Here is a 13,357-nt window from a genome sequence, read left to right on the forward strand (position 1 = left end):
GGTGTTTTCATTATTAAACTGTATGAATTTTAATACAATTCAGAATTTTACTAAAACGCTTAAAGCCTGTAGCTTCTTATCAGGAGTTTATATACAGACTTACTTTGCACAGGCCACAATCCGCTGTGTCAAAAGCACAGAATCTGCTCACAAAGAAATCAAATTAGCTGAACCAAGTTCATTTGAGAAGAAAACAAAGAGTAGAAGAGTAGACCAAAATACTAAACTTAACATCTAAATTTGGGACACGTTCATGAATGTCAATTGACATATCAAAATAGCAATTTTCATTGTTTTCTGAAATCTCATAGAACACTGTTCTCAGCTGTAAAAATAAGTCAAATAATGAATTTTGTTTTTGATTTTCATTTTTGAAAATATGAAAAATCTGGATTGTTGTAGTGTTTTTATTATATAAGCTGACAAGTACCATCCTATAAAATGATATGTCACAAGGGTGGTATGATTGAAAAATTATAAACATTTTTTAAAATGAAAAAAAAAAAAACTAATAAAATCAATACTTTAAAATGATCTGAGCCTATTTCGGTATCATAACATTATAAATTTAAGTATGAAAGAAAGATTTTCCCTTTTAGATCCAAAATGAAGTGAGCACTAGAAGGTGGGAAAGTTTATCTAAATGTAAAAATGGGTGTAAATGAGTCGTCGGTCAATATATATTAGTAATATTAACCAACATCATATCAATATAATAATAATAATAATAATAATAATAACTTTTATTTAATGGCACCTTTCAAAACACCCAAGTTCACCTCACAAGCAGGCACAGATGAAAATACAAATCACTATACAAGACAAAAGCACACAACAGCCACTCAGCATTAATAAATAAAGTGCAGTAAAGTCTCAAATCATATTATTAAAAATGTTTTTAAAAATCAGCAGGCAATCGCTGTTGTGAATATCAAGGGGATGAGAAATCCAAAGGCAGGGGGCAGCATAGCTAAAAAATCTGGCACCCATGTTAGTTAGCCAAATTCAAAGTACCACAAGGGAAATTCAAGATGAAGATCTAAGAGCTCATGAAGGGGTGTAAACATGAATAATTGAGTATGGTAATGAGGTGCAAGATTATGAAGTGCCTTTTACAAGTTACAGAATCTTGAATTCTGAACCAACTGCAGCTTATATAGCAATTTAGACAAAACACCAGTGAGAAGGGCATTACAACAGTTTATATGTGAAGTGATTAATGCATGAACTAACTTACTATGTGTTTCCAGATCCCTACTATTACTACCACTCACAAACCATGAATCACACACTGTAGGCAGCGCAATCCTAACAACCTGCAGACTTTGCCTATGTCTACAAATACAGTACACTACTTTCTTTTGCTGTAAACAAAGCAGATTTTATTACTTCTATTACAACTCATTCAAGTCTAAACCTGGATCAAACCAGAGGACGATGCTACACCTGTGGCACTCTCCAATAATTTATCTTTTTCCCACTCCCCCGTCTGACTGAAAAAAGGTGGAGGTACTGGTCTGCATATCTGTTACGATTGGAAATGTAATCCTTTACTATCTCTGAGTATTATCAGCTCATTTGAATCCCATTCAGCCACTATTACCCACCCTCTTAAAATCCATTTTATAGTTGTTTATCGACAACCAGGACCATTAGGTAACTTCGTGAAAGAATTAGATGGGCTACATTCTCAAACTTTCCTGAGGATGGCACTCCCCTATTTATGCTTGGAGACTTCAACATCCACCTAGATAAACCTCAGGCTGCAGACTTCCACACTATGCTTGCCTCTTTTAAACTCAAGCGAGTGTTAACTACGGCTACTCACAAATCAGGTAACCAACTGGACCTTATTTATACATGACGCTGTTCCACTGATCATGTACTGGTTATTCTGGCATGTTCTTTAAAACATTTTCATCCCCCTTTTGTCCTCCTCCTCCCCCTCATTTATCAACTCTAACAGCTGACATCTTTAACACATTCTTCATTAATAAAATAACAAACCTCAGTGCGCAATTTGCCACACAACAAACTGTCAAATACATCTTTTCAACAAACATACACTCGTTTTCATCCTTCTCTTCCATTCTCTGTGGCAGAAGTCTCCAAACTCATCCTTTCCAATCATTCTACTACTTGTCCACCTTCATACTAGTGTTTTTCCCTAAACATTTAAACAGGCTCATATAACCCCACTTCTCAAGAAACCCACTCTTAACCCAACTCGTTTAGACAACTACAGACTGCTTTTCCTTCTACCTTTTATTGCAAAATCACTTGAACGTGTTGTGTTCAACCAAGTCTCTGTCTCTCTCACACAGAACAACCTCCTGGACAGCAACCAATCTGGCTTCAGAAGTGGTCATTCGATTGAGACTGCCTTGTTTTCAGTTGTTAAAGTATAAGACTGACAGAGAGTGGCTTCCAAATCTTCTTTACTTATTTTAATGGATCTGTCTGCTGCTTTTGATATGGTGAACCACCCGATTCTCCTGTCAACCCTATTGGAAAATGGCATCTCAGGAACTGCACGCCAGTGGTTTGAGTCGTACCTATAAGATAGGTCCTTCAAGGTATCTTGGGGAGGTGAGGTGTCCAAGTCTCAACATCTAGCTACTGGGATGCCTCAGGGCTCAGTTTTCTGACCACTTCTCTTCTCTGTCTAAATGACATCACTAGGTTCTATAATTCAGAAACATGGCTTTTCATATCACTACTATGCTGATGACACTCAACTCTACCTCTCATTCCATCCTGATGATCCGACAATAGCTGGTCACATCTCAGCATGTCTAACAGACATTTCTTGTTGGATGATGGACCATCACCCTCAACTCAACATGGCTAAAACTGCTTGTGGTTTCAACAAACCCATTGATTTAAAAATATTTCTCCAACCAGTTAGGCTCATCAACCATAACTCCTTCAAAAACAGCTAGAAACCATAGAGTTGTGTTTGATGATGAACTGAATTTTTCAGACCACATTGCTAAAACTGCCCAGTCCTGCAGATTTGCTTTATACAACATTATGAAGATCAGGCCCTTTCTTTCAGAACATGCTGCACAACTCCTTGTTCAAGCTCTTGTTCTATCCAGGCTGGACTATTGCAATGCTCTCTTGGCAGGTCTTCCAAACCTGTACAATTAATCCAAAATGCCACTGCAAGATTAATCTTTAATGAGCCAAAAAGAATGCATGTCAAACCTCTGGTCATCAATTTGCACTGGCTACCAGTAGCTGCTCGAATTAAAAATTAATGTTTGCCTACAAAACCACAAATGTCTCTGCACCCATTTACCTAAATTCATTACTTCAAAGTTATGTGCCCTCTAGAAGCTTGCATTCTGCAAGTGAATGGTATTTTATTGTGCCATCTCAAAGAGGCACAAAATCACTTTCACAGACTTTTTCCTTAACTGTTCCCTCCTGGTGGAATGACCTGCCCAAATCAAACCAAGACTTTTGTAGAAGTTGAAGTTTCAACTCAAGCTTTTTACTCAAGTAAAAGTGTAAAAGTACTGCTTTAAAAAACTACTTAAAGTATAAAAGTAAAAGTAATGTAAGGAAAAAAAATGCCAACAAGAACAAAAGCTTATGCCGCGCCACAGGGGCCTATTGTGTACTACCCCACCTACTCAAAAAAAAACATTTTTCTAAAGGCCATAGGCCATAATGACTATAATGTTATATTAAAATGTTCATGTTTAATAAATTTTTTTGATGCACTAGGCTACCTGTTTTAGCCACATATATGCCCATTGAAAATTAACGCACTTTAGTACAATGCAAATACATTAAAGGACTAGAGATATGATGACTAGTTGCCTATAAGTATTGTTATGGTGCAAAAAGTCAAACTTCAGAGGCATTTCATCAATAACCTTTAATGGAATGTAAATGTACATCCAAGCTTAGCTGCAGGAATCTGTGAGGGCAATGGACAAGAACATTGGTGTAGGCTTAGTAACAATTACTCTTGTATGGCTGTCTATTTACAATAAACTGTCAAAATGAATGATTAATCCAAATGATTAATCAAAAACTAAAAATGAAAAATAACTCATAATCCTGATACCTTCTTGATTGATAGCTTCCTGTATTCGGTACATACGTCTGCTATGTCCAGTGTGGGGGGTTGGGTAACGAGTTACAAAGTTGGTATAGCCTACTTATCACAACATTGTCAATTGCATCATCAATCGCAAACGCTAATTTATTCAAACGTCTCACAACCAAACTACCTAAAGTAGCTTGATTTGTGGAGGACGAAGAGAAAGCACCCATTTGGTAAAGGAGCCAGTGAGAAATAATAACTTTTAAGTAGGGTCCAGTGCCTTTTCGATACTTTTAAAATGGTACTGGCGCCTATACGGTGCCTGAACTGATACTTAAAAAAAAGAACCACAAAAAAAACTATGGATAACATTAAAGAACATTACAAATATTTAAAATAAATCCATAGCTTCCACCTTGGATGCTCTCATTTCCCAAGTTGTGCTTCCCTTAATCTAAGGCTAATGTATTTCACAATCTGCATCATTATTTAATACAAAACCACACATAATGTTTTTACTGTATCTCTCTGATATTTAGTTAAGATGAGTGCTGTCTGTCACTGTTTTTAATCAGTTCTTTGAATTACTGTATGGTCATTCTTTATAAAGAAGCAACAATGTTGTTTTTAAAATACAGTACTGTGCAAAAGTCTTAGGCACATTAGTATTTGATTTGATTTTGATTTTAAGTTATTTATATCCTTTGCTGTAGTGTGTCAGTAGGAAATATCAGTTTGGCATTAATTTTAATAATAATCTAGTGTGATTTTGAATGCACAAGCAGTCTGACAACGGCAAAATGAATGTTTGGAAATGTAAACTGATATTTTCTACTGACACACTACAGCAAAATATATAAATAACTGGCTGAACACCATTCTTTTAAGTGAAAATACTAACATGCCTAAGACTTTTGCACAGTAGTGTATGTATAAAGTACATATGATTAAATTAAGTATATTTAAATAAGTGTCATTAAAGTATGTGTTCGTTCATATGTGTTAAGGGCTAGATTGTCGCTGGAGGAAACAGCTGTGGTGTAATGAGCGATGACAAGCGAAAAATTTACAGTAGATAAATACAATTTAACTGTATTTATGACAAAGGACTGCACAGATACAGATATTCTAACAATCTATCGATAAACACACAACTTGTGTCATCTGTTTGTGTTTAAGTGCACTTGCGCTGCTCCGCCGCGGTCTGTGGATTGAAGAGTGTGCTGAAAGACGGGGAGGAGACCAGTCTGACGCTGGTTTCATATGAAATTTAAGGGGACTGACTCTGAGGTGATCAGATACCGGTTCCATACCCAACCCTACTTTTAAGAAATATATTTTTTGATAAACGAACCCAAAACTGGCTATGTCCTTGCTGGAGTGTGATGTGATTTGTGTCATGTGCAGGTGCGATGGATCGCGTACAAATCAATAGGGTGTCGGAATGGTATATGTTTATACTTCTCATCCAACCACAATCAAATTCACTCCGTCTGGATGGCGTGATTTATCTGGATAGGTTTTTTTTTTTTTTTTTTTAATGATGACAAGCAGGGGTGCACCGAAATTTCGGCCGCCGAAAATTTTCGGCCGAAATGGCATTATTGGTTTCGGACCGAAATAAAAAAAAAACAGCCGAAAACGTAAACCGAAAATGAATGTCACCCGCCCCTCCCATCCGTGAGCAAGCGCTTAGGTTTCACTCCCGGTCGAGCTGTTATCACGCGTCTGCCTATCAAAGATTAAGCACGTCAAAGGGCTGTCACAATCAAAAAAAGCTTGTCACAAAAGCTGCACAATCGATCGGACCAACCAACACAAGTTTCGAAAACGAAAACAGGGAATCGATTTTAACGGCCTTCTCTCGGAGCGCGTCCAGCTCGTCACTATACGCTCGCAGCGAACGCACGTCACACAGCAACTGCAGGTTCTGACACACACACACACACACACACACACACACACACACACACACACACACACACACAAACACAGAGCCTATTAGTGCATAATATCAATGTAGCCTTCAGTAATGTTTTTCATTGGTGTTATGGCAGTCCACATTGCTGACTTGTGCGCGTCTCAAGCGCCCTCTTTACGTTCGCCCTAATGCCTGTTTAGTTGTCGGTGGATTTGCCTATATTTGGCGTTGAAAAACGGATCAACGCCAAATATAGGCAATTTACTAACGATTCAATGAACACTTTGCCTATGTCTCAAAAATCGAACAGGATTTTTTTTCACAAAAGTGACAGCCCTATACGAGAGGACACCAAAGTTGCAATATGTAACATTTGTTCTGCAAAAATCTCCAAAATTGTGGATTTTTTTGCACAATTTTTAAAAAACTATTTTATTTGATGGAACATAAAACTTGAAGAATAATTATTATTTATATTTATTGTAAAAAATATTTTATGTTTTGTTATGTAACTGTTAATAAAAGTTTGATTATTATATTGTGATTTTTCAATTCAGATCCATTAAATCCAAGCAATATATATATACGTTTTCGGCTTCAGTTTCGGTTTTCGGCCAAGTGCATCCTAAATTTTCGGTTTCGGCGCAGAATTTTCATTTCGGTGCATCACTAGCTGGAATGAAAACAAGCCGAAATTAAATAGCAGTAACGAACCTATTTTTAAAATGTAAGGAGTAGAACGTACAGATACTTGCGTGAAAATGTAAGGAGTAGAAGTAAAAAGTCGGCTGAAAAATAATTATTCAAGTATAGATACCCCAAATTTCTACTTAAGATAATGAAGTATTTGTACTTCGTTACTTGACACCTCTGCATTCATCCAGCTATAAATGTCAGTCAGACAGGCTGAAATGCGAGCAGCTACCGTCGGGTCATCTGGTTGGAATGAGAAGTAGAGTTGGGTGTCATCAGCGTAGCATTGATAAGAAAAGCCATGCTTCTGAATGACAGATCCTAATGATGTCATGTAGATTGAGAAGAGAAGTGTATGGTACACCCGCAGTACGCCCGCAGTTGCATTAATATTTGTAATAACTGCTTGCACTTTCTTGGAATAAACAGACTAATATTTGAACCTCTAGTGTTCATTCGTACGCTCAGTCATATGGCCAGAACACAATCACATACACACTATGGCCATCTTTTATCGTACCACACCAGTAGTGTAGTCGGGCCGTACGACGTATGCTTACTTTTTTCCCTGGGCCATTTGTGTATTACAACTTCTAAAGGTTCAGTATCTGCATATACCCTCTGTATACCCACTTGTTCTGTTGCTTCGCAAAGTCTGTAATTTACTATCATGAATCGTTTCCCCTTTAATGGGGTACCATACAGTTTTGTGAAACTCGTGATTCTTTGTTGTAATTGGTGCATTATAACTTCTGTCATTCTACCTTTCCCCGCCCATCATCTACTGAGTGCGTGTGTCCGCTGCAGCGAGAGAGCTCCGCTCAAATGCCATTGGGTGCACCAGGACATTTCTAGACCGGTTGAGTTGAGAGCTGATTGAGGGAAACCTCCCCCATATTAGGCACTGTTTTTATATTACACCAAACTGCAAAAAGCAAAAACTGCAAAAAAGTGTGAAGCGGCGCTACGCACTGCATCCGCCAGTTGCACGCAAGAGCAGAGTCTCCCACATAGCACTGCATTTGCACAACAAAGTGATAAACCACAAGTCACTTCATCCATTCAGATGTGACACAGAATTATTGATATTGTCGTGTCATGTGAGATAGGAGAACATTAAAGGTTCTGTAGTGAGGCTGGCTGAAAACATCCACGATAATGTTAACTGCATGAAGAGGTAAACTGGAAAACGCAACAGGCCTAGATAGACATGTCAATTCAGCAAGGGGAAAAAAACGTAGCCTAAGACCCTCTGTAATGCAGCTCTCAAATGAATTGTATTCTGATATATATATATTGAAAGGAATTAAATTATTTCCTTACGAAATTAACTCCCCAAGCTCACAGAAAACAGATACCATTCTGCCATGCACAGATACCATTCTGCCATGCAATAAAACAATAAAACTGATCTGGAAAAAAGATCTTCAAGGAGTGCAAACAACACCTATTTACGACCTCCTTCCTCCCTCTCCTTGCCTCTGACTCTCACTCTTCTCCTCCAAAAGCAAGAATATCCATATGCCATGTTACCGTATTTTCCTCTCGCGGCTGTAGATGGTAATGTTTTCTCTTGGTTCTTGGTTCTAAATAAATGTGACTTATAGTCCAGTGCGACTTATATGTTTTTTTCCTCATCATGACGTATTTTTGGACTGATGTGACTTATACTCGGGGGCGACTTATAGTCCGAAAAATACGGTATATCTTGTGAAAATTTAGTTTTTTCCACTTCATGTTTAGTATCATTTTAAAGGTCTCTGTGCGATTGGTAAAATGGTCTCAATTTCACAATAGTCATTAATATTATGAGAAAGATCAAGAACTTTTGTAGAATTGTGTTCTGCTGAGAAGGAGGTGTGTGGAACCTATTGAACCAAAATGACCGTTATGTTTTTACAACTGATTTGAAGATTTCTTTGTTGTCTGGTCTGAGTATTTATATTTATTTATTTATATATATATATATATATATATATATATATATATATATATATATATATATATATATATATATATATATGTAGTAGCGTATCAGACCCGAACCAGACAAAATAAAGAGTCAATCAGGACTGAGGTTGAAACATGAGACAAATTCCTCAGAAAGGCAACAGGAGGTTGTAAATCATCCCTAGTGCCACAAGTCAACTCTTTCACAGAACAGCTTTCAACATTAACACTACTAGAACAATTATTGACAATTTCAATTCGGAGAAGAGATTGTCAAATTTGGGGCAAGTAATCAAGATGCAATGCTGGCCAGCACATGTAAACCCATGAGAGTAATAAATAAGATCCTTGGATTGACTTCCCCCCACCTAGCAGAACGAGACTGAAATTCCAAAGGGGACCTTTTAACCTCTGGTGCCCTTAGAACATGTTTTGTCAAAGAATGGCACAATAACTGTCTTTTAATGAACTCAGAAAGACTTATAAATGAATACCAGTCCATTGCTTAACTCCATAATCATTTATATGTAAACCACACATTTGACACATTTGATCATGTTTAAAATCACTTATTGTGTATGTCTTTTAATAATTATTGGATAACTTAAGTATTCACATTCATGTTTAGTATGTATGTGTTTGAATCTGTTAGCTTGAAACATTCCTGACCATCAGTTATTTGTCAAATGTATCATATTCTTGTTATAGGAATCATGTCCAAAATTATACCCTGCAAGAGCGGGAAAATTCGGACCACGTGCTTGATAAGATAACATATGATTTATGATACCCCAAGCAAAGACAATATCTAATTGGTCAAGACAACATTTGAGGTGTGGCCAAAAGGCCAGTTTAAATACTCAGGACACCATCAAATTCAGCTTTTAGCTTGCGTTTAGCTTTTGCTATCAGTCGTGCCAGCCTTTAGCTTGTAGTTTTGCTTTTAGTCATGTTTCAGTCATCACTGTTAGCGTTCTTTGAGCGTGATTCCAGCATGCTTCGGTCTGCACGCCTGCTGCTACTTAGGCACGATAAGAAGTAATACCACCTAGTCTCGTCAAACTTTACTTCTGTTCTTTTACTTTAGTTTCTTTTCTTTTCCGTTTGAGAGTTTCATGTTCTGAGTTAAGTTTTGTAATGCCGTGTCTCCGAGTCTGACTTCAAGTGCCCGTTCAACTTCAACCAGCCACACAACTCTGCGTCTTCAGTCAACGCCCAACCATGGGCTTCCCAAGACATCACTTCAGCGACTACTGAACTTCCATCCAATCAGCAACCTCTGGGAACCCCCTTTCAACGACAACAAAGGGAACCCCCTTTCACACAAACTCACATTTGTACGGGTGTATCTAATATAATTTTAACCTCATTGAGGAACTCAATGCGAGGGTTAATTAAGTGACTGATGGCTGTTCGTGTCTATGCAATTTCATGTATTGCTGTAAACTTGGGATTTAAAATTTTCATTCTCTTAAACTCTTAAACTTAATACTTCCCTAACTTTCTATCTTCCTGCAACTTGTATGTATGTGTGAGTGCGTGTGCTTATGTGTTAGATTAGTTTATATGTCTTAGATTTATCTAATAAAGCTTTATTCATGTGGAAAAGAGAATATCTTGTGTTTTGTGCTTACAAGTTAATGTCTTAAACTGCCGATCTTGTTACTGTGCTAATTGATTCACTATAGTTTGTATAGTAATATCCAATGCAGATTTGAATTATAAACACCTCGTTCAGTGAATCGCAGGGCATCTCAGTGATCAGCTATGAAACAGTGATTCCCTTTAAAATCTTAAATGATTCCCTTTGAGCTAAATTGACTTGTTTCCCTTACAATATATATAGAAAAATCTGTACTTAAATGGAAAAATACACAATTCCTCACAAAGTTTTGCTAAAGAATGAATCCGGGGGGTGGGGGGGGGTGCTTATGGAGGCAGATAGTCCTTGCAACGAGCTATCACACAACATTTACACATGAAACTAATAATTCATACAAATGACAAATTTTGTTCAAGTTGTTGTTTTCATTAAAGGTCCCGTGACATGGATTATTTCCTTTTCTTTAAATGCTTTTTAATGTTTCCTTAGGTGTACTTATATTGTTGGTATGATTTTTACATTTAAAATTTAGAAATAAAAAGCATTTTTATATCCTGATAATAGCCCTCTGGCTTTAATGCTCTGTTTGAAGGGGCGTGTCTGCTGTGAGACTCCGAGTAAACGACAACTGTTGTGATTGGCTGACATCTTTGCATTTGAAATGCGTATTACATGTGGAACCCTCTCAAATACTACAGCTACCGAGATTAACCAATCGTGGATTTGTTGATTATATAATTATTTTTTCGATCTTTTCCCATCACATGAAAGGCTGCAGTGATGAGCTGAGTAGACAGAGTCTGTTTATCGCGTGAATGCAGTGATCTCGTCATTATTGCAACACGTTTTCTCTCACAAAATGCTTTCACCACAACTAACAGCAAACACATGAACACAGTAAGAGCTCCGTTGTGCAGCATAACAGCGTCATTCATTGTAACGGCAGTTTGGGCAAGAGTGTAGATATACTCGCGATGTGTGACAGCTCCGGAAAAAAAGGAGCGTTCTTTGATCGCTCTCTGTAGTTAAATCACAATTTAAATAACAGATTTGTTTCATGCTACTAAGAGAAACAACGTGTAGCATACTTGCCAACCTTGAGACCTCAGAATTAGGGAGATATTTAAAAAGGGGGGGGGGCTGGGGGGACTTATATATAATCACACACACAAACAAACTTAAAGAAGAATATAATTCATTTATTTGTACATAATTTATACATATTATAGCCATCTTTGTCTCGGCATAAATAACACCATCGGGTCTACCTTTTGAAAGATGGCCCAAAATACTGGGCTGTGACTGGTGCTGCATTGCCGCAGCCTTGTGCTTTTCTGACCCTATGTGTGTAATTAAATCCGTTAGGCCACCGTGTTCAGTGGAGAAGTCTGATCTACAAAATTTGCAGGCAGCATATCCCTTCCCCTTCGAGCTGTCCTGGATGAACGTGAATTCTTTTTTCCATTCAGTTAGGAATTTGCAGGCATATTTTCTCTTTTTATTCGCCATGTCTCTTCTTTCTTCCTTTTCCCCTTCTTCTTCTGCTTCTTTTTCCGTTCTGAATTTGCCGCGCTTGACTTCGAGGTGTAACCTTTATTATTGTTCGGTCTGAAACGGCGCCCAGTGACGGATGGTGTAGCAATATTGTTGTCCGGGTGGAAATCAGGAGAAATTCGGGAGAAAGGTGGGCCCGGGAGATTTTCGGGAGGGGCTTTGAAATTCGGGAGTCTCCCGGAAAAATCGGGGAGGGTTGGCATGTATGACGTGTAGTTGATCGTTTAGTCACTGGCTTGATTCACTGATGCATAAACAGTATTAAACGATTTAGAAAGAAAGTCTGTGTGGACTTGAATGATTAACTACACATCAGAAATCACTGATCACAGATCAGACATTAATGAACACTGTTACTCACTGTTTGTGGCGGTGCTGTCGAATCCATATCATAAAAGTCTGTTTGTAACGCCTGTGCTGACATTGCGACTGAATTATATGTAAATATTTGGGCGGGCAAAGCAGAGAAAGGGGAGGTAACATTTCTCTTTACAACGTCACAAAGAGGAGATTCCAGATCTGCCCGTTTGAGCTTCCGTTTTCTCAAAGGCAGAGAAAGATAGCAAAATCTCGATTTGCACCGATTAAAATTTTTAGAAACTTGGGGACCACATACATGCTAGGGGAACTCATATTAATGTTAAAAAACCTCAGAAAGTGAAATTTTTATGTCATGGGACCTTTAAAGTATTCACTATCATTGTGTTGTTTCTAAGCTGAAAAGCAGTACATTGTGCTCATTTATTACATCAGCTTTCCGATCTGATCATGAGAGCAGATATGACTGTTCCTAACACATAAGAAAGTGTTCTCCATTTTAATGTGTGTTAAATGCATCATTGGAATTTTATCTTCTACGTCCACTATTTCCCAGTCTCTACTGTAATGTCAGTGTCTACAAATCACAGAATGCACAGCGTTGCCGACATCACATTTCCATTCTGATGACTACGACTATTGATGTGATTACATAGATACAAAGTAATCGGTTTAACATGTTTACATGGCAGGATTATAGGTTATTCCACCCCTCTCAAACCGATTACCATTTTGGTTTGGGCAATTTCATTCTGACTGAGCTGTTTATATTGAGCATTTCATTCAGATTGGACTGTCATTTTAAGATTCCAAGGGGTGTATGCTTCCCCTGCTGTACTACCACCCTCCATTATGCAATTTACAGCATTAATGCATATTACATGCTCCTTGTGCCGCAGCAAAGGGCCGTATGCTTTCCCCTTTACAATCACACATTTGCTTTAAAAGGGGGGCTACAATGGTGTTTCATGGATTCAGAGTTGTTCACAGTGTTAAAGGTCCTGTTTTTCATGCTTTTTTGAAGCTTTGATTGTGTTTACAGTGTGCAATATAACGTGTTCATGTTTTGCTTGTAAAAAAAACAGTATTTTTTTACACATTTCACCTATCTGTATACCACTGTTTTCACTGTCATAAAAACGGGCTGATGACTTCCTTGTTCTATGAAGTCCCTCATTCAGAAAATACGTAATGAGTTCTGATTGTGCCAGCGGTTCCTGTGTTGTGATTCGACAGCAGCTTAGAGCACATTACCCTC

The 13,357-nt window shown here is 37.8% G+C and overlaps 1 pseudogene; it reads right to left on the reverse strand.

The window, feature by feature from the left end:
* LOC132136989 (complement C5-like) overlaps window positions 1–13,357 on the reverse strand; it is a 41,092-nt pseudogene that overhangs the window by 1,994 nt on the left and 25,741 nt on the right.

Source organism: Carassius carassius, chromosome 4 (genome assembly GCF_963082965.1).
Source record: "Carassius carassius chromosome 4, fCarCar2.1, whole genome shotgun sequence".
Taxonomy (NCBI): Eukaryota; Metazoa; Chordata; class Actinopteri; order Cypriniformes; family Cyprinidae; genus Carassius; species Carassius carassius.